General features: G+C 41.9%; 2 long non-coding RNA genes across 4 annotated transcripts in view; one reads left to right on the top strand and one right to left on the bottom strand.

The window, feature by feature from the left end:
* LOC140739219 (uncharacterized) overlaps window positions 1–16719 on the bottom strand; it is a 136433-nt gene extending 119714 nt beyond the window's left edge. For 2 of the 3 annotated variants that reach the window (XR_012101579.1, XR_012101581.1), the window contains exons 1-2: window positions 16566–16719; window positions 9355–9503 (exon numbers count right to left, since the gene is read on the bottom strand). This is a non-coding gene — a long non-coding RNA (uncharacterized lncRNA). Of the gene's footprint in view, window positions 1–4901; window positions 5056–9354; window positions 9504–16565 lie in introns of those variants that run through there. The other variant, XR_012101580.1, reaches the window with a different exon arrangement.
* Window positions 1–20248, top strand: part of LOC140739220 (uncharacterized) — a 55567-nt gene extending 35319 nt beyond the window's left edge. The window contains exons 2-3 of the long non-coding RNA XR_012101582.1: window positions 7488–7633; window positions 20170–20248. This is a non-coding gene — a long non-coding RNA (uncharacterized lncRNA). The remainder of the gene's footprint in view (window positions 1–7487; window positions 7634–20169) is intronic.
* The last annotated feature ends 437 nt before the right edge of the window (window positions 20249–20685 follow it).

Genomic DNA, 20685 nt, shown 5'->3' with positions numbered 1-20685 from the left:
GTTTTGAAGAAACAGACAGTAAAGTTCATGCAACTCAAGGTTAATGGTTCCTGCTGTGCTTCTCAAGTTGTTGACGCAGAATCTTGGCCTGATATGGTTCTGGGAATTTATGTGAGGACTGCTGGCAAGACGCTCTTCAAGGTTACCAACAGACACGTTGGCTGTTCTGTAAATTCTGATTCTTTCCTAGTGTGAGTAATAGACTTGCTATTACTTAGTCATGCATATCATGTGACAAGTTAGATCTGCACTAGATTTTCGATTAAACTTAATTTCGGTCAAACATTAAACTTAATTTAATTGGAAAAACATAAACTGAGCAATCGCAGAAGCAACATTTCATGCTTTGGGTTTATAGCCTCCTTGATTTGTTTAATATAGAAATGTTTATTTAAATATGTTGCATAAAACCCTCTCTTTCTACATTAATAAAGTTCCCATAATTGTATGACATCTAATCATTAGATTCAATATCTATCTCACTAGGCCAGCAGGATCTTTATTATTTCATCTTGTGACTGTGAGAGAAGGCACAGATTAATATTACAGTAACACTCAGACACTTTGGAGAGAGGAAGTGCAGTCAGATGTCTTGGTACATATTGGTACCAATGACAAAGGAAGAAAAAGCAAAGCTGAAAGAGAATTTAAAGAGCTAGGTAGAAAGTTCAGAAGCAGAACCTCCCAGGTAGTGATTTCTGGATTGCTGCCCGTGCCACGTACCAATGAGGGCAGAAACAGGATGATATAGCAGATTGATGTGTGGCTGGGAAGCTGGTGCAGGGGTCAAGCCTTCAGTTTCTTGGATCATCGGGATCTCTTCTGGCGAGGTATGTCCTGTTCAAAAGTGACGGATTCCGCCTGGACCCGAGAGGGAACCAATATTCTCATGGACAAGTTTTGTTAGAGCTATTGGGGAGGGTTTAAACTAATTTGGCAGAAGGCTGGGAACTGGAGTGAAGGGACTCAGGATACGACTGACGTTAAAAATCAAAGATAGCATGCAGTCAGACTGTCAGGAAGGGCAGGCAGATGTTAGGACATAAATGCAGTCAGCAAGGTGAGAAACAGTAAATTAGGGATGCAGAATCAAAAAGGGTAGCAAATGCAGCATTCAAAATGTTATATCTCGGTTCACGGAGTACAAGAAATAAGGTGGATGATTTTTTTGCACTATTACAGATTGTCAGGTATGATGTTGTGGGCATAACTGAATTGTGGCTGAAGGTTGGTTGTAGTTGGGAGCTGAATGTCCAAGGTTACACATTCTATTGGAGGGATAGGAAGGTAGGCAGAGAGGGAGCATGGCTTTGCTGGTAAAGAATGGCATCAAATCAGTAGAAAGATGTGACATATGATTGGAAGATGTTGAATCCTTGTTGGTTGAGTTAAGGAACTGCAAGGGTAAAAGGACCCTGATGGCAGTTATATACAGGCATCCCAACAGTAGATGGGATGTGTATCATAGATTATGATGGGAAATAGAAAAGGTGAGTCAAAAGGGCAATGTTATGATAGTCATAGGGGATTTCAACATGCTGGTCGATTGAGAAAATCAGGTTGGTAATGGATTTCAAGAGAGTGAATTCGTTCAATGCCTACAAGATGGCTTTTTAGAGTAGTTTGTCGTTGAGCCTACTAGGGGATCAGCAATACTGGATTAGGTGTTATGTAATGAACCAGAGATGTTTGTGAGCTTAAGATAAAAGAACCCTTAGGAGGCAGTGATCACAATATGATTGAGTTCAACTTGAAATTTGATAGGGAGAAAATAAAGTCTGGTGTAGCAGTATTTCAGTGGAGTAAAGGAAATTACAGTGCTATGAGAGAGGAGTTGGCCAAAGTAAATTGGAAGGAGATGCTGGCAAGGATGACAGCAGATCAGCAATTGTGTGAGTTTCTAGGAAAAATGAGGAAGGTGCAGAATAGATGTATTCCAAAAATGAAGAAATAGTCAAGTGGCAACTGTGGCTGACAAGAGATGTCAAAGCTATTGCAAAAGCAAAAGAAAGGACATAAAACAAAGCAAAAATTAGTGGACAGATAGAGGATTGGGAAATTTTTATAAACCTACAGAGAACAACTAAAAAATCATTAGAAGGGAAAAGATGAAGTATGAAAGCAAGCTAGCAAATAATGTCAAAGTGGGTAGTATGTTTTTTCAATTATATAAAAAATAAAGAAAGACGAAAGTTGATATAGGACTGCTAGAAAATGAAGCTGGAGAAATAATAATGGGGGCCAAGGAGATGCCAGAAGAGCTAAATGATTATTTTCCATCAGTCTTCACTGTGGGAGGCACTCACAGGTGATGAAAGGTAGGAGGGAAGAGAACTGAGTGCAGTTACTATTACAAGGGACAAGGTGCTCAAAAAGCTGAAAGACCTAACGGTACATAAATCACCCGGACCAGATGAACTGCACTCTATGGTTCTGAAGGAAGTAGCATTAGAAATTGTGGAGGCATTAGTAATGATCTTTCAGAAATCATTGGATTCTGGCATGATGCTAGAAGACTGGAAAATTGCAAATGTCACTCCACTCTTTAAGAAAGGAGGAAGGCAACAGAAGGAAATGATAGACTAGTTAGCCTGACCGCAGGGGTTGAGAAGATGTTGTGGTCATTTGTTAAGAATGAGGTTATGGAGTACTTGGTGACACAGGACAAGATAGGACAAAGTCAGCATAGTTTCCTTAAGGGAAAATCTTGCCTGACAAACCTGTTGGAATTATTTGAGGACATTACATGTAGGATAGATAAAGGGGATGCTGTGGATGTTGTATATTTGGATTTTCAGAAGGTGTTTCACAAGCTGCCACACATGAGGCTGCTTACCAAGTTAACAGCCCATGGTATTATAGGAATGTTACTAACATGGTTAGAGCATTGCCTGATTGGTAGGAAGCAGCAAGTGGGAATAAAAGGATCCTTTTCTGGTTGGATGCAAGTAACTAGTGGTAGTCTACAGGGATCGGTGTTGGGACCACTTCTTTTTATGCTGCATATATGTAAATGATTATAGATGACGGAATAGTTGGTTTTATTGCCAAGTTTGCAGATGATATGAAGATTGGTGGAGGAGCAGGTAGCATTGAGGAAACAGGCAGGCTGCAGAAGGACTTAGACAGATTAAGAGAATGGGCAACAGAGTGGCAAATAAAATACAATGTGGAAAATGTTTGTTCATGCACTTTGGTAGTAGAAATAATTATGGAGACTGTTTTCTAAACAGGGCAAAAATCTAAAAAATCTGAGATGCAAAAGGACTTGGAAGTCTTTGTGCAGAACATCCTAAAGGTTAACTTGCAGATAAAGTCAGTGGTGAGGAAGGCAAATGCAATGTTAACATTCATTTCAAGAAGTCTAGAACATAAGAGCAGGGATGTGGTGCTGAGGCCACTCCTTGAGTATTGTGAACAGTTTTGGTATCCTCGTCTAAGAAAAGATGTGCTGGCATTGAGTTCAGAGGAGGTTCACAAGGATGATTCCAGGAATGAAAGGGTTATCATATAATCAATGTTTGATAGCCCTGGGTCTGTACTCACTGGAATTTAGAAAGGTGAGGGGGGATCTCTTTGAAAATTTTTGAATGTTAAAAGGCCTAGACAGAGTAGATGTGGAAAGGATGTTTCCCAATGTGGGTGAGTCTCGGACAAGAGAGCAATGCCTCAGGATTGAGGGGTGTCCATTTAAAACAGAGATGGAGAGAAATTTCTTTAGCCAGAGGGTGGTGAATTTGTGGAATTTGCTACAACAGGCAGCTGTGAAGGCCAGATTGTTGGGTGTATTTAGGATAGAGCTTGATAAGTTCTTGATTGGACATGACATCAAATGGTACGGGGAGAAGTCCGGGGAATGGGGTTGAGGAGACAACAAAAGGATCAGCCATGATTGAATGGTGGAGCAGGCTTGATGCGTCAAATGGTCTAATTCTGCACCTACTTCTTTTCAGCAGTTGGTTTATTACAGTTGGATTAATTTAAAATTTTGATAATGGATTTGAAATTACTGTTTTTGTTTTACTCATCAGGTTGCCTTATGTCTTTTACCAATTTCCCATCTGCTCTTTCTAACTCAATTTATTTGAGCATTAACTACTTTTTATTTTCCCTGCTCCTAAGTAAATTTTTCTCTTATAATCTGAATTAGAGAAGGACAAAAATTTAAGAAACAGCTTTTGGCAATGTTGATATCTTGGATATGAGTAAGACAGAATACCACCAGGCAGAAAATACCTCATCTACAACCATCAGAAAATGCAGTCTGACTGAAATCTACAATAATGATTTAGACCAGAGGTTGGAGGCCCAGAGGCAGCCTGTCCTGAGTATGGAAGCCTGTCTTCAACATGCACCACCTCAGCGCAACAATGGTATGCAACAAATCCAGTCAACAACACAACGGTACACATTAAGTCCAACTCCATTGCTATGAAGTAATTCACTGATGTTCTTGATGTTCTTAATATCTAGCTGAGTCTCGTGATCCTAAAAGAAAGATGTAAAGGACAAACAATTTTTGGTTAGAGCCAGAGAATCCGTTGCATCTGAGCATGCCTCCATCTTACTAGATGCCTCTGTGCCCTCTCTTGCAAAAAGTGAGGTCCCAGAGGACTGATGAGTAGCTAGTTTGTTTTCATTATTCAAGAAGGAAATGAGGGATAATCCTGGAAACAATAGACCTGTGAGTATACAATCAGAAGTAGGAAGTTACTGGGGAGAACTCTTCATGAAAGGATTTATGAGCATTTGGAAAACCATGGCCTAATTAGATTAGATTAGATTCAATTTTATTGTCATTGTGCCAAGTACAGATAAAAAGCCAGTGAAATGCAATTAGCATCTAACCAGAAGTGCAGAAGAAGTGTTACTTACAAAATAACTGCAAATAAAAAGTAAGTGCTACAGCACACAAATATAAAAGTACTGAGACAGTACAATATGGGTGCAATACTGCTTAGTGCTGTGATGTGAGGTTCAGCAGGGTCACAGCCTCAAGGAGGAAACTCTTCCTGTGCCTGCTGGTGCGGGAGCGGAGGCTCCTGAAACGCCTACCTGATGGGAGGAGAGGTGAGATGCATCCTTGATAATGCTTTTCACCCTGCCCAGGCAGCGTTTATGGTAGATGTTCTCAATGGTGGGCAATTGGCTGCCGATAATCCGCTGGGCAGTTTTCACCACCCGCTCGAGTGCTTTGCAGTCCGATACGGGACATTTGCCATACCACACTGAGATGCAGTTGGTGAGCATGCTCTCAATGGCACAGCGGTAATAGTCCGTCAGTATCCTGGGACAGAGGTGAGCTTTCTTGATGCTCCTCAGGAAATAAAGGTGCTGCTGTGCCTTTTTGATCAGGATGGAGGAGTTCAGGGACAAGTGAGATTATCGGAAATGTGGACACCAAAGAATTTGAAGCTTGATACACGCTCCACTACAGCTCCGTTGATGTAGATGGGGACATGAGTGTGGCTTCTAGCATGCCTGAAGCCCACAATTATCTCCTTGGTCTTCTGGGTGTTAAGGGCCAGGTTGCTGTCGGCACACCACGCGGCCAGGTGCTGGACCTTGTCCCTGTAGGCTGTCTCGTCATCCCCTCTGATCAGGCCAACCACCGTGGTGTCATCTATGAACTTGATTATGGAGTTAGAACCATGTACAGGAACGCAGTCATAGGTGAAAAGGGAGTACAGAAGAGGGCTCAGCACACAGCCTTGAGGCATGCTGGTGTTCAGGGTGACAGTGGAGGAGGAGAGGTTGTCTAACTTAACAGATTGGGGTCTGTTAGTCAGAAAGTCCAAGGTCCAGTTGCAGAGGGATGAGCTGATCCCAAGCTGGCGAAGTTTGGTGATCAGATTGGAGGGGATCACAGTATCGAATGCTGAACTAAAGTCAATGAACAGCATTCTGACGTAAGAGTTGGGGCTGTCCAGGTGGGTCAGGGCAGAGAGAAGTACCGTGGAGATGGCGTCCTCTGTTGACCTGTGGGTGCGATAGGCAAATTGATGGGGTCCAGGGTAGTGGGCAGACAGGATTTCAGATGAGATAGAACCAGTCTCTCAAAGCACTTTGCAATGATGGGGGTGAGTGCAACTGGGCGGAAGTCATTCAGACCCGTGGCAGTGGAATGCTTCGGAACTGGCACGATGGTGGCAATCTTAAAGCTTGTGGGGACAACTGCCTGGACCAGGGACAGATTGAAAATGCCCGTGGATTATGGAAAGCCAACATGGCTTTGTGTAGGTTAAGTTGTGTCTTACCAACTTGCTTGAGTTTTTTGGCAAGGTTACAAGGACGACTGATGAAGGCAGAGTTGTGTATTTTGCCAACATGGATTTTTGTAAGGCATTTGACAAAGTCCCTCATGGGAGGTTCATCCAGAAGATTAAGATGCATGGGATTCATAGTGAATTGGCTGTTTGGATTCAGAACTGGCTTGCCCATAGAAGGCAGAGAGTGGTGGTCAAAAGGATTTATTCTAAATGGAGGTTTGGGATTAGTGGTGTTTGTAGGGACCTGTACTGGGACCTCTGCTGTTTCTAATGTAGCACATATGGTCTATTCTCTGGTGAGGCAGAGGCTGAGGGGAGAGGTTTACAAGATTATATCTGACATAGATAGAGTAGACAGACAGGGTTGAAATATCTGCTACCAAAGGTCATGCATTTAAAGTGAGAGGGGGTAATTTCAAAGGAGATGTAAGGGGCAAGCTTTTTTACATGAATGTGAGGAAAATGAAGGATATGAACATTGTGTGGGCAGAAAAGATATGTTTGTTTATTTGGACATTTTGGTCTCTAGTTTAATTAGTTCAGCACAACATTGTGGGCTGAAGGGCCTGTTCTTGTGCTGTACTGGTCTATGTTCTAATACTGAAAGGCCTAGATATAGTGGACATGGAGAGGATGTTTCCTATATTGGGGGAGTCTTAACCAGAGGGCACAGCTTCAGAATGCAAGGATGTCCCTTTGGAACAGAGATGATGAGGAATTTCTTTAGCCAGAGGATAATTAAACTGTGAAATTCATTAACACAGATGGCTGTGAGGACCAACTCCTTGGGTATATTTAAAGCAGAGGTGATTAGTTCTTGATTAGTAAGAGCATCAAAGGTCATGGGGTGAAAGCAAGAGAATGGGGTTGAGAGGGGCAATAAATTGGCCATGATGGAATGGTGGAGCAAGGTCTAATTCTGCTCCTGTGTCTTATGGATTATTGTCTGTTTGTGTGAGTGGGTGGATGGATGGGAAGGTGGATAAGGGGTCTGTTTGACTGCTGTTTTGTTTTGCTGTTCCGTTGTTGTTATTTCTTGTGTTGTTCTGCTGAACATGGTGGCCATGCTATGTTGGTGCTGGAATACATTGTGACACTTGCCAGCTCTCCCCAGCATGAGTTTTGGTTGTTAATACAAATGACATATTTTCACTGTATGTTTTAATGCACATGTGGTAAATAATCTGACTCTGAATCTGATCCTTGTTTCTCTGCCAGCATTTTCACCAATACAGCAAATCATTTACAAGTCATCCATTTGGGATTGGGTCAATGAGTAGCACCCATAGTGTACCAGAAGGGTGAAATTGGATTTGTGGGCACGTCGTTCATCTCTTCAACTATCAGCTGCCAGTCAACATGAGGTGAGGTGACGTCATCACTTTTTCTTTCTCAGTCCTAATGTGGAATTTGTCTCTTGGCCACAAATATGACTCACCAAGTGTACAGCTGAATTTTCCGAGTAGCAGAAAACCACTGGAATGAGTTATTAAGGTTCTCGACACGTAATTAGTAATTGCATATAGCTGTAAACATATAATTTTTCAATCCAAAAAAAATCTAAAGTGGGGGGGGGGAGGCGGTTGTCTTGACAAGATAGATTGTTGACAGCGTGATATGGGAAAGTGAATGTGAGACCGAACATTCAACCAGTCACAATTAGATCAGTAGGTTCTTGGGGCCAAATGGCAAACTGTGACTCCTATATTCATCAATTCAGAGTTAAATAGCCTGTCGATAAACATAGCCCAGGTTCTTGCATAAAGATATCCATCAGACAAAGAGTGAACCGTGAATTTGTGGCTAAGAAGTTCTTGCACCATTGGGCTTTCTTCTGGGACAGAGGCAACCTGTACAAGAGGGACAATTTGCATTTGAACCAGAAAGGGACCAATATGCTTGCAGGGAAATTAGCTACTACAATACAGGAGAGTTTAAGATACACTCAGTGGCCACTTTATTAGGTACCTCCTGTTCAGTATCCACAGCTGCTGTAGCCCATCAACTTCAGGGGTTGATGTGTTGTGCCTTCAGAGATGCTCTGTAGTAAGCGTGCTTATTTGAATTAGTGTCACCTTCCTGTCAGCTTGAGCCAGTCTAGCCATTCCCCCCTGACCCCTCTTATTACCAAGGCATTTTCACCCTCAGAACTGCCACCCACTGGAGTTTTTCTTTTATTTTTTGCTCCATTCGCTGTAAACACAAGAGATGGTTGTGTGTAAAAATCCCAGGAGATCGCCAGTTTCTTAAATACTCAAACCTCCCTGACTGGCACTAACCACTCTTTCCACTGCCAAAGTCACTTAGATCACATTTCTTCCCATTCTGATGTCTGGATTGAACAACAACCGAATCGCTTGACCACATCTGCATGCTTTTATGCATTGAGTTGCTGCCACGTGATTGGATGATCAGATATTTGCATTAATGAGCAGGTGTACAGGTGTACCTAATGAAGTGGCCACTAATTGTAGTGTAGTTTGGCAGGACAACAAAAAAATGGTTGAGCATGTGTTGATGAGGTGTTCGAGGTATAATCAAGTGAGAGGATAATTGATTTTAAAGTTATCACAGAATAAAATACAAGCTAACATTAACAGTATTTTGCAGAAAAGATCACAGGGTTATTGTTTTAAATATGTAGTGCAGTTCCTTCACAATACAGATCTTTTTATGGAGTTAGATACAAATATAAAGGTATAGGATTAGATATCCAGTTCAGAAGGTTACAATAATGCACCATAAAACTGTTTGTCAGCCGCCATAAAACCTCAGAAAAAGAAGAAGAAGCTTGGCAGGGGTGTGGGATTCTGAGCAGGACCAAGTCACGGATAAAGCAGTAGCCAATAAGAGAAAATCCAGTAATCAAGATATCTAGGGGCACAGTAAAGGCAGGGAAAGGAATATTGATTTAGGTTCAGTGCTCAGGTTTTTACAGGTAAGGGAAAAGAGCATGGATTAGCTCTGATGACTGAATGTTATTGCCCAAAGACTCGAGCAAGCGGTACCATGTATATTCAGGTAACTGCATCACCACCTGGTATGGAGGGTGCCACTGCACAGGATCAGAGGTTTGTAAACTTACCCAGCTCCATCATAGGCTCCAGCCTACACGCCATCAAGTACGTCTTCAAGCCATGATGCCTCAAAAAGGCGGCATCCATCATTGAGGACCTCTGCCACTCAGGACATGCCTGCTTCTCATTGCTACCATCAGAGAGGAGGTACAGGAGCCTGAAGACACACATACAACATTTTTAGGAACAGTTTCTTCCCCTCCGCCATCAGATTTCTGAATGGACAATAAACCCATGAGCACTTACTTACCATTTTTTGCTCTCTTCCTGCACTCCTTTTTATATATATTGAATATATATCTTATTATAATTTATCGTATATTTATGGTTCCTTAAGGTTGTTATAGGCAAGGTGTGGTAGTGGAGATAAGCTCCCACTACCTATTAAATGTTCTCACTTTCGTTCTAGTGACCATAGTTTCATCTCAAATAACCTCTGATAACCAAGTCCAGCTCCTGGCCTTCACAATGCTTAGCTGCTAAGCCTGATGGATCCATTTCTACTGACAGGAGAAGGGGCAAAGGAGGGTTACTGGTGCCTTAAAACCAGTCATTTCAGGCAGATGGGCTTGTCAGCCATGGTAGGCAGCTCATCTAGGAGAAGGAAAACTCTGATCTCAAACCTCTGCTGCCTTGCGGTTGTAGCCACTCATCGGGAAGGCTTCAGAAGTAAACGCCAAGGAAACATTCGGGGCTGGAGACCCCAACAGTCCTGTGTTGAGTTCAATGCTGACTGGCAACTCCTGCAGTTGTGCTGGTGCCAAACTGTATCAGTCTCTGCTGAAATTTTGTATTTATCAGCTGTAGCAGATAAATAGGATTTTTAATGAGTATTTCTCCTTGGTGTTTACTGAGGAGAAAATCATTGTTGCTCAGAAGATAAGGGAAACAAGTGGAAATGTTTTGGAGGGCATTCATTCAAATATTCAAGTTTTTATTCAGTATATAACCATGACATTTGTCTTCCCGCAGACAGCCACAAAACAAAGAAAACCATGGAACCTGCTCAAAGGAAACATCAAATTCCCAAAGCACAAAACATAACAAATTGTTCAAATGACAAAAAAAAAGAAAACCACCGAATATGTAACATCAAACCACAGAGTCATTGAAACAGTCTAGGAATGTTCAGCTTAGTTCAGTTCAATTGAAAGCACAATACTATGTCCTCATAAACCTGCAGGGAAAAATAATCCTTTCCAACAAAGATATCTCCACTTCCTAGCTTGTCTCTTCTTTTATCAAATTTTCAACTGTTCAACATTTCATCTTCATTTGTAATGAGCAAACACAGTCCCCTATCCACTCCAAATCAGTTTCAGAGAGGGTTTAGTGGCTATTTTTGATCAGAAATTTGTTTCCACAGGTGTATTGCTTGCATTTGCTGTGTTAATATTTGGTTTTTTTTCTGAGAACTCTGATCAACACGTTCATTTTTTGCATCTACTGGTCCCTTTGGTGTACTGACAGGTGACACGTCGCAGCTATGGGTTAGATCTTGTGGTCATAGATCTATGTGGTTCCTTCTCAGAGATGTCCCTCACCCCATCTGGATCTAGTAGGAATGTGGAGCTATGTCCTTTTGTACTATCCATGCATAGAACGTGTATCAGAATTGTGATCTCAGATTCGCACTTGATCTCCAGGCTTCAGGACTGGTAGGCTTTTCAAAGTCTTGTTGTGATACTGCTTCTATTTATCTTTCCTTTTCTTTTTAACCAATTTGACCCTGCCTGCTCCTTCAAGTGGCAACGGGTTTTCATGCACTGGAAGGGTAGTGTGTAGGCACCAACCCATCTACATCTGAGCTGGTGAAAAGACATTCTGCAGTGGCACACTTCTGTAAATCATTAGACTTATGTGGAAATCTTTCCATCCATGTTGCACCTTCTTTATGGGGCCCTTCACTACCTTGACTGAACTCTTTACTAGGCTATTAGATTTTGGATAATTTGCACTTGAAGTTACATGTCAAAAGCCCCAAACATTGGCAAAGGACTCAAATTCACTGCTCAAAACTTGTGGACCATTGTCTGATACTACTTTACATGGAACTTCATGCCGTGCAAACACAGTTTTCAGGAAGATGATGAATGCTTTGCTGAATGTTGTTTGCAGTGTTACTAACTCTGGGCAATTGGAAAAGCAGCCTGTTAAAACGATATGACTTTTCCCATTACAATCAAACAAATCCACTCCAACTTTGAAGTACGGCCTGTCTGGTACAGGGTGTGGTGTAAGTGGTTCTGCTTGCTGTTTCAATCTGTAGGTAAGGCATATTTCATATGATGCAGTGGTCTGACTGATGTCTTGGTTCATTCTTGACCAGTACATCGCTTCAAGAGCTCTACATTTACATCTTTCCTCACCAAGACATTTGCATCTTTTGGAGCATTTCCTTGTGTTACAACACTGGAATCACAAACCTTTTCCCTTTGAAGACAATGTCTTTCACTACTGACAGTTCAGCTCTGCATGCCCAATAATTCCAAATACACATTGGACAGTCATTCATAACTGCTGGCCATCCTCGCCATATTGTATCTTTGAGTTCATTCATTGTTTCATCAGACCCTGCTGCTTTCCTAATCTGCTCTGTTCTATCTGCTCTGGAAGGGAGGTGACAATCATGTCAGTATGGGCCAGTATATCAACATTAACCTCTTGGTCACTCTTTTCTTTCTTGTCAACTGCGCAAGACAGCACATCAGCAGCAAAAACGTATTTTCCCAGTGTTTAGATCATCTTCACATTATATTTCCACAGCCTTATCAACATGCACTGTATCCTCATGGGACAGTCATTCAGTGGTTTGGACATAATTGAGACCAGTGGTTTAAGGTCTGTCTCCACTTCAAAAGCTTGTCCATAGATGCACTGATGGAACCGTTCCCACGTGCTGGCAAGAAGCTCTTCCTCTATCTGTGCGTCATTGGCTTCTGCACTTGTTAAAGCCCTTGATGCCTAGGCCATAGGTTGCCACATGTCATCATGCTGCTGCAGTAGTGCTGCTCCAAGGCCACACCAGGATGCATTAGCCAAGATCTTAGTACATCCTTCTGGGTCATAAAACTTCAGCACGGGCTCTTCTTTTCGACATCAAAACTTTTTCACGTAGCAGTCTTTCTCTGAGTCCGTTATCTAGAATTCTGCAAACTATTCTGTCCCTGGCTGGTTGAGTTTCTCAAATCACAGGACTTACTCAGTGTGAGAAGCTGAGCTAAGTATTGGTCAAAGCTAATGCTTGTTTTTGGTCATAGGAAAAAAACTTGTATCTCTCAGGCGTGATGTTTTTACTTGGGACAAAGTACTCATTAAATTTTGTCATCAGACTGCCCAATGTAAAGGCTGTCTCATCAATTTGAAAGCTGTTATATATGTCCAAAGCATCTTTGCCAATTACATGCAAAGATGTTTTCAATTTGTCATCGGTTCCTCCCACTCCGCCAGCAGCTAAATATATAGTGAATTGCTGTTTGAAGTGTTTCCAGTTGTTAGTTTGATTGCCGGTAAATTGCAGAGGTGTGCGAGAACTTAGCTTATTTGTGACAGGAACTCTCAGCCTCTTAGCTGAATGCCTCTTGTTGAATCCGGTGTCAAGTCTGAATGACATTACTGTCTCATTCACAATCACTGGAATGATCCATTCTGTTTTACCGGCCGGCACCAGCAGTCTGGGAGAATGCACAGGACTAGCTCCTCATTTGCTGTATTACTGAACTGCTGCTCAACCCATGTGCACGTGCAACCAGTTCATCATCATGGCTTCTGGTTCTGAGTAAACCCCTTGCACTGCCCGCTGGAAAATTAACTTCTTTATTATGCACACATTATAGCACAATTCCTACAAATAGGAAATTGAGAGAAACTAACTAGAAGACGGACGAGAACTTTTCTGCTAAAAAGAACCATTTATGTCTGTTGACAGGGACTGAGTGTTTATCTTAGCTTCTGGTCCAGAACACAGCAGTCACATGCGACAATTCTTCTTTGTTATACAATTGAAGTGACAGCTTAGAACAAATACTCAAAACAATGGTGAGGACTGGATCAATTATAGGGGCAGCTGGGTAGCAAAGTGGGTAGCATAATGCTATTACAGTGCAAGCTGTAAAATCAGTGTACAATTCCTATCGCTGCCTTTAGGGCGATTGTGTGTTCTCCCCGCGGCTGTGTGGGATTCCTCCTGTGCTCCGGTGTTTTCCCACATTCCAAAAACATATAAATTAGTGTTAGTGAATTGCGGGCATGCTATGTTGATTCCGAAAGAGTGGTGACACTTGCATAATCCTCACTGATTTGATTTCACTGTATGTTTTGATGTGTATGTGACAAATAAAACTAATCTTTATAATATTAGGAGTCATAGAGAGAAACTGCTATCAATGAGCTGAGTTTGAACCTTATGGCAGGAATATTGATTTCTCCTTCCGGTAAACAAATTCCACATAGCCCCATTCCTCTATTCTCCACTCTGACCTTTTACATGTGTTCCCCTGCCTATTACTTTCCACTGGGTCCCCTCCTCCTTCCCTTTCTCCTATGGTCTAATCTCATTTCTAATCAGGATCTTTCTTTCCCACCCCCTGGTTTAACCTATCACCTTTCAGCTAGCCTCTTTCCCCTCCCCGCCCACCTTCTTATTCTAACATCTTCCCCCTTCCCTCCCAGTCGTGAAGAAGGGTCTTGGCTTGAAACATTGACTGTTCGTTCTTTTCCACGGATCTGCCTGACCTACTGAGTTCCTCCGGCATTTTGTTCATGTGGCCAAGGACTGCAGGCACTCTTTGCAACTCAGAAAAGAGCAGCAGATGAGTTTCAAGCTCCACTGGAAATAAAAATGGGCTGAGATGTAAAGTGAGCTGTCTATTCTCTGTCCTCCATTTCACAGAGTCTGGGTCAGTCTGGATCCAGTCTCACTGTATGTGAAAATGATATATTTCTTTTGGCAATCAGATAACTTGACAACATCAGCTGGCACGCCCATGTAGAGTGGCCGCTTGGGTGAGGTGCCAGGGTCAGCTTGGCTCCTGTAAAAATTGTGCTGTAATTTTTTATTGATGTCCATAGAAGATGTAAATAGAAGAAAGATGGAGAACTGTTAAAAAGTAAATTAAACAAACGCATGAACTGTTTTCTTCAATTGAAAAATGCCTTAAAGACTAGAAAAAGCTTGAAGGAATTTATATGTTTGTATGACAGGACTAAGATGAGTAATCTTATTCACAAAAGGTCTCGCCCCAAACCGAAAAAAACTACTTATTTCTTTCCGTAAATGTTGCAAGTCTTGCTGAGTTCCTCCAGCATTTGGTGAGTGTGTTGCTCTGGATTTTGAGCATCTGCAGAATCACTTGTGTTTATGAAACACTATAGTTCATAATTTTTCATGTAGTGCCAGGTGGAATATTCTATACAGTAGACTCCATAAAATGGCTACCTAACCCAAATATAATTATAAGCCAACCATGATATTTTAGAGCCTTAAACCACTTCCTATTCATCCTCTATTTGTAGAATTCCTAATCCAAGAATAATGTTTACGTAAACCCTGATCCGACCACAAAACGTTCCATAATTTTTAACAATTTGCTCATTGAATATAATCATATTTTTAAATTTGTTACTCAGTATTCTACTCCTTAAAGTGTTTCATTGATCTTTCTTCGGAGCCAAAAGTCTGCATATTATCTATTTTGCTCAGAGTTATAGAAGAGATCAAAGTATAAATGTTCTTTGCAAACTACCCCTGTCTTTAAGAATACCAGCGAGTGAAGATTATGGTTTAGGACTAAAGTCTTCATGTAATTATTGTTTTCAGTAGGCATGATGTTGTTTTCTGCTCCTTTGATCATGCTTTCTGAAGGTGTTAGGTTTTGTTCTGAAGAGTCACACCCAGAATGTTCATTTGCATTCTTTTCCAAGGTGCAGACAGACACACAGTGCACATTCAGATCTCCGGGATAGCTTGCTTTTCGTGAATAAACAAACACATTACTTGATGCTTACTTAATGTTCAGCATTGACATGGAAGGCTTTCATGGCAAACCCTCAGGGGCTATGAATGCACTGCCAAAATATCAAAGATGCTGGTTAAAAATAGATAGTGCTAGACACTGGCCTTATTTGCCTTTTGGAAATGAGCTGTCTACTTTAAACAAACCAATAAATTAAGCCAATTTAGCTAATACAACTGCAATTGTGCAAATGTCTTCAGAGCACTGAAGTTGAATTTACAGCCAGACTGGGAACGCAGTGAGATTCAAGTCTGGTTTGCAACTATAATTTTGATATATTCTCCTTAATTATAAACAATTTTAATGCATACTAAATATAAAGATGTCTACGATAGTATCGAAGGCAATTATTGATAGAAAACTATTTATTTATTTCACTGTTTATATTCTAAACGCCATACTTGTAAGGTTAACTTTAGTTCATTTGTTTGTTTTGTGCCATGTTGCATGATCTTCGCATGACCATGTTTATTCTTGGCAAGTTTTTTATTGTAGCGTTTTGCCATTGCCTTCTTCTGGGCAGTGTCTTTGAAAGAAGGGTGACCCCCAGCATTATCAATACTCCAGCAATTGTCTACCTGGCATCAGTAGTCTCATAACCAGGACTTATGATATGCACCAGCTGCTCATACAACCATCCACCACCTTCTCCCACGGCTTCATGAGACCCTGATCAGGGGACTAAGCAGGCGCTACACCTTGCCCAAATGTGATCTTCAGGCTAGAGGAGGGAAGGAGTGCTCTATACCTCCTTTGGTAGAGAGGTATTTCCACCCTGTCACCTTCCATCAGTTCACCCCGGTGAAATACGAACAGTGCAATGTGCATTCTCTGTAAATGCTGTACAAGTGTATCAAAGTTTCAGTCAAGGCACGAGAAAGTGGCCCATTTTTTCTGGATTCTTCCCCCTTCCTTTCCTGACCTGATGAAGGGTCACAGACCAAAGTGTGAACTATTTCTTCCTCCCTATAGATGTTCTCTGACTTGCAGAGTTCCTCCAGCATTTTGTGTGTGTGTGTTTCTCAAGATTTGCCACGTCTGCAGAATCTCTTGTGTTTATAATTTGCTGATCCACTGCATAGACTCTTTGCAGTACGTCTGCCCTGAAAAAGTTTAAATCTTCCTTTCGACAGGAAAGCCTCTCTCACTGCTCCCTTCTGTGATCGTTGCTGCTCTCTGACTCTTTGATCGTGTGCAGTACTCACCCAGCATTTATCACCAGCCAGCCTGTACTCCTTTCCTTCCTCCACCTTCTTAATTTGGTTGCTTCCCCTTTTGTTTCCAGATAGCACCTGGCTCAGCGATCTCCTCAAAGTATATAAACAGTGCACGATCGACCACACCGACACAGAGAGCATCCTCACGTGAGTCACTACTGTCTGCTTTGGTGCAGCAGCCTTTCACAATATACAAAAACCACAGCAAACTCATGCCAACAGGAAAGGTCATTGACTGCAGTCTACCTTCACTGCAGGACTCGTATGTGTGCAGGACAAAGAAACAGGCAGGAAATTTATTGTGGATACCATCCAGCCAGCAAACTGCCTTTTCCAAAAGCTCCCTTCTGAAAAATGCTAGAGGGCTATTAAAACAAAAACTTTACGCCACCTTAGAAGTTTCTTCTTCCAGACAGTTAATATGACCAACAATTTTAGTTACCACACCCTGCTCTATCTATTACCCAGTCTCTGCACTGCATTGTAGTAGCATTTATGCACATTTTATTCCATATCTGTACTTTAACCTTAAACAAACTTCATGTTTATATAATCTTTATTCTTCATAATTGTTGAATGTTGTTGTATTATGTTGCATATAGTGGCTTGGCCAACACAACAAAGCAAATTGCACACACATTTAAATATATATGGTGAACAAATGTGATTCTTGATCCTTGACTAAGTGGTAACCTATTTCAGTGGCTCCTTCCATTACCAAAGATAATGAACGGCTCAGCTTCTTCTCCCTTGGCAGTCCCTGCATGTTATTTTTTCACTATAGTGAAGGATGGAGACAGATGGTCAAAATGGCCACTGGGTGTGTGCTCGTAGTCTGCTGATTTAGCCTATCCACTTCAGGATTCAAAGTGTCATGCATTCAGAGATGCTCTTCTACACAACACTGTGGTAACGTGTAGTTTTTCGAGTTACTGTAGCTTTCCTGTCAGCCTGAACTACTCTGACCTCTCTCATGAACAAAGTGTTTTCACCCACAGGACTGCCCCTCACTGGATGTTTTCTCCCCCATTATCTGTAAACTCTAGATTGTTGTGCATGAAAATCCCAGAAGATCAGCAGTTTTTGAGATACTCAAACTACCCCATTTTTTCACCAGCAATCATTCCATGGTCAAAGTCACTTAGATCACATTGTTTCTCTTTTCTGATGTTTGGTCTGTACAGCAGCTGAATCTTTTGACAGTGTCTGCCTGCTTTTATGCATTGTGTTGCTGCCACGTGATTGGCTGATTAGAGATTTGCATTAATGAGCAGTGTGCTGGTGCACATAACAAATTTGCCAGTGACAGACACACACACACACACACACACACACACACACACACACACACTCACTCACTCACTCACACACACACACACTCACACACACACACACACACACACACACACACACACACACACACACACACACACACACACAGTGATTGATAAGTTTGTGGCCTAAGGTAGAAGGAGTCAATTTTAGAAATCCTAGCACATTTATTTTTCCTACATTTACACACTTAGTCCAGCGGTCGTGGAGCATACAGATCCCTTCTTTGTAGAAGTCAGCGTCTTGGACCTCCAGAAGTGGTCCACAGCATGGAGTGATTGATAAGTTCATGGCCCAAGGTAGACCGAGATGAGTTATTAACTTCAAACTTTCTGCAGTTTCACTCAAGAGCTGAACTGCATTTGCAAGTAGCGAGAGCTGTATAACTCATCTCCTTCTACCTTAAGCCACAAACTTAGCAATCACCCCTGCTCTGGATCACCTGGAGGTCCAAGACACAAGCAATATTGTGCCTTCCACCCCTGTCTCTGTCACTGCTCTACCAGCTCCTGGTATCTGGCTTTCTTGCGCTCAAACATCTCCTCAACCTGGTCTTCCCAAGGAACTGTCAGTTCTACCATGACAACCTACTTCAATGTCTCTGAATTCATCGCATGATCATCTATGACGCCTGACATGATCATTCTGTCAGAAACATTGAAGTAGAATGATCATGGTAGAACTGACAGTTCTTTGGAAAGACCAGGTTGAGGAGATGTTTGAGTGCAAGAAAGCCAGATACCAGGAGCTGGTAGAGCAGTGACAGAGACAGGGGTGGAAGGCACGAAATTGAGCCTAAAGAGGTGGGGTGCAGAGGTTTTGCTGGCTGCTTGCTGTGCAGAACCTACTGTATCCTTAGCATTATGGGCCTGCAAAGAAAAGAGCCATCAGGACCATCACAGAGGCTGCTGAACAAGCCTCCCAATGGCTGCGGATCAAGAGGTATGACCAGTGGACCAGGGCTGCTGGGACACAAGCCAAGGCCTGATCAGCCCTGGCTGGGTCACTGATATATCACTCTTTCATCCCTGATGATGTGTTTCAGCATATCCAAAGTTGGACTTCATCATTAACAATACATAACAATAAAAAACTATAAATTACAAGTGTTTTCTAAAAAATTAAATAAATAGTGCAAAAAGAGAGCAAAATAAAAGAAAAAAAGTATTGAGGTAGCGTTCATAGGTTAATTCATCGAAATCTGATGGCGGAAATGTCTCCACAACAAATAATCTCAGTTTAAGGACTCTTTATCTTGTTATTTCATGTTCTTGTTATCATTACAATTTATTTATATTTGCATTTGCACAGTTTGTTGCCTTCTGCACTCTGGCTGATCTTTCATTGACCCTGTTATAGTTATTGTTCTGTAGATTTGCTGAGTACGCTTACAGGAAAAAGAATCTCAGAGTTGTATGTGGTGACATATATTGTACACTGATAGTAAAGTTTACTTTGAATTTTGAACTTTGCACTTTGAAGGGGAAGAAGCTATTCCTAAAACATTGAGTGTGTGCTTGTACCTCCTCATTGATGGTACCAATGAGACCATAAGACAGAGGAGCAGAATTAGGTCATGTAGCCCATCGAATCTGCTCCACCATTCAATCATGGCTGATCTTTTCATCCCGTCCTCATCCCCACACCCCAGCCTTCTCTCCATAACCTTTAATGCTGTGTCCAATCAAGAACCTATCAAGCTCTGCCTTAAATACACCCAACAAACTGGCCTCCACAGCTGCCTGTGGTAATAAATTCCACAAATTCACCACCATCTGGCTAAAGAAATTTCTCCACATCTATGTTTTAAATGGACACCCCTTTATCCTGAGGCTGTACGCGCTTGTCGCGGGATCCCCCTCCATGGGGAACATCCTTTTCGCATCCACTCTGTTTAGGCCTTTCGACCTTCAAAAGGCTGATAACCCTTTCATTCCCGGAATCATGTGAAGAGGGCATGTCCTGAGCAATGAGAGTGCTTAATGGTGGAAGCCATCTTATTGAAGCATCACCTTTTGAAGATGTACTGAATGCTGCGGAGGATAGTGTCTGTGATGAGGCTGGCTGAGTTTACAACTTTCTGCAGCTTTTTCTAATCTTGCGCAGTTGCCCCTCCATACTAGACAGTGATGCAGCCAATTAGAATGTTCTGTCGAACTTTCTGTAGAAATTTGTGAGAGTCTTTGGCCTTCTCAAACTCGTAAAAAAATATAGCCACTGTCATACCTTCTTTGTAATTACATGAATATGTTGGGCCCAGGATAGATCTTCAGAGATGTTGACACTAAGGAACTTGAAACAGCTCACCCTTTCCACTGCTGATCCCTCGATGAAGACAGGTATGTGTTCCATCATCTTCCCCTTCTCAAGTCCACGATCACTTCCTTGGTGTTACTGATGTAGAGTGCAAAGTTGTTGTGTTGACATCACTCATCCAGCTGATTTATCTCACTCCTGTACGCTTCCTCATCACCATCTGAAATTCTGACAATAGTTGTGTCATCAGCAAATTTATAGATGCTATTTGAGCTGTTCCTCATCACCCAGTAATGGGTATAGGGAGAGTAAAGCAGTGGGCTAAGCACACATCCTTGAGGTGTGCTAGTCTTGATTGTCAGTGAGTAGAACATATTATATCCAATTTCCACTGACTATGGTCACCTTGCGAGGACGTCAAGTGACATCTATTTGCAGAGAGGTACAGCGGCCCAGGTTTTGGAGCTTGTTGATTAGAACTGTTGCTTGTGTTGAACGCTGAGCTGTAATCAATAAACAG

This window comes from Hemitrygon akajei, chromosome 15, assembly GCF_048418815.1.
Source record: "Hemitrygon akajei chromosome 15, sHemAka1.3, whole genome shotgun sequence".
Classification (NCBI taxonomy): Eukaryota; Metazoa; Chordata; class Chondrichthyes; order Myliobatiformes; family Dasyatidae; genus Hemitrygon; species Hemitrygon akajei.
Note: the sequence above shows the minus strand (reverse complement) of the source record. Positions and strands in the feature narration are given on the sequence as shown.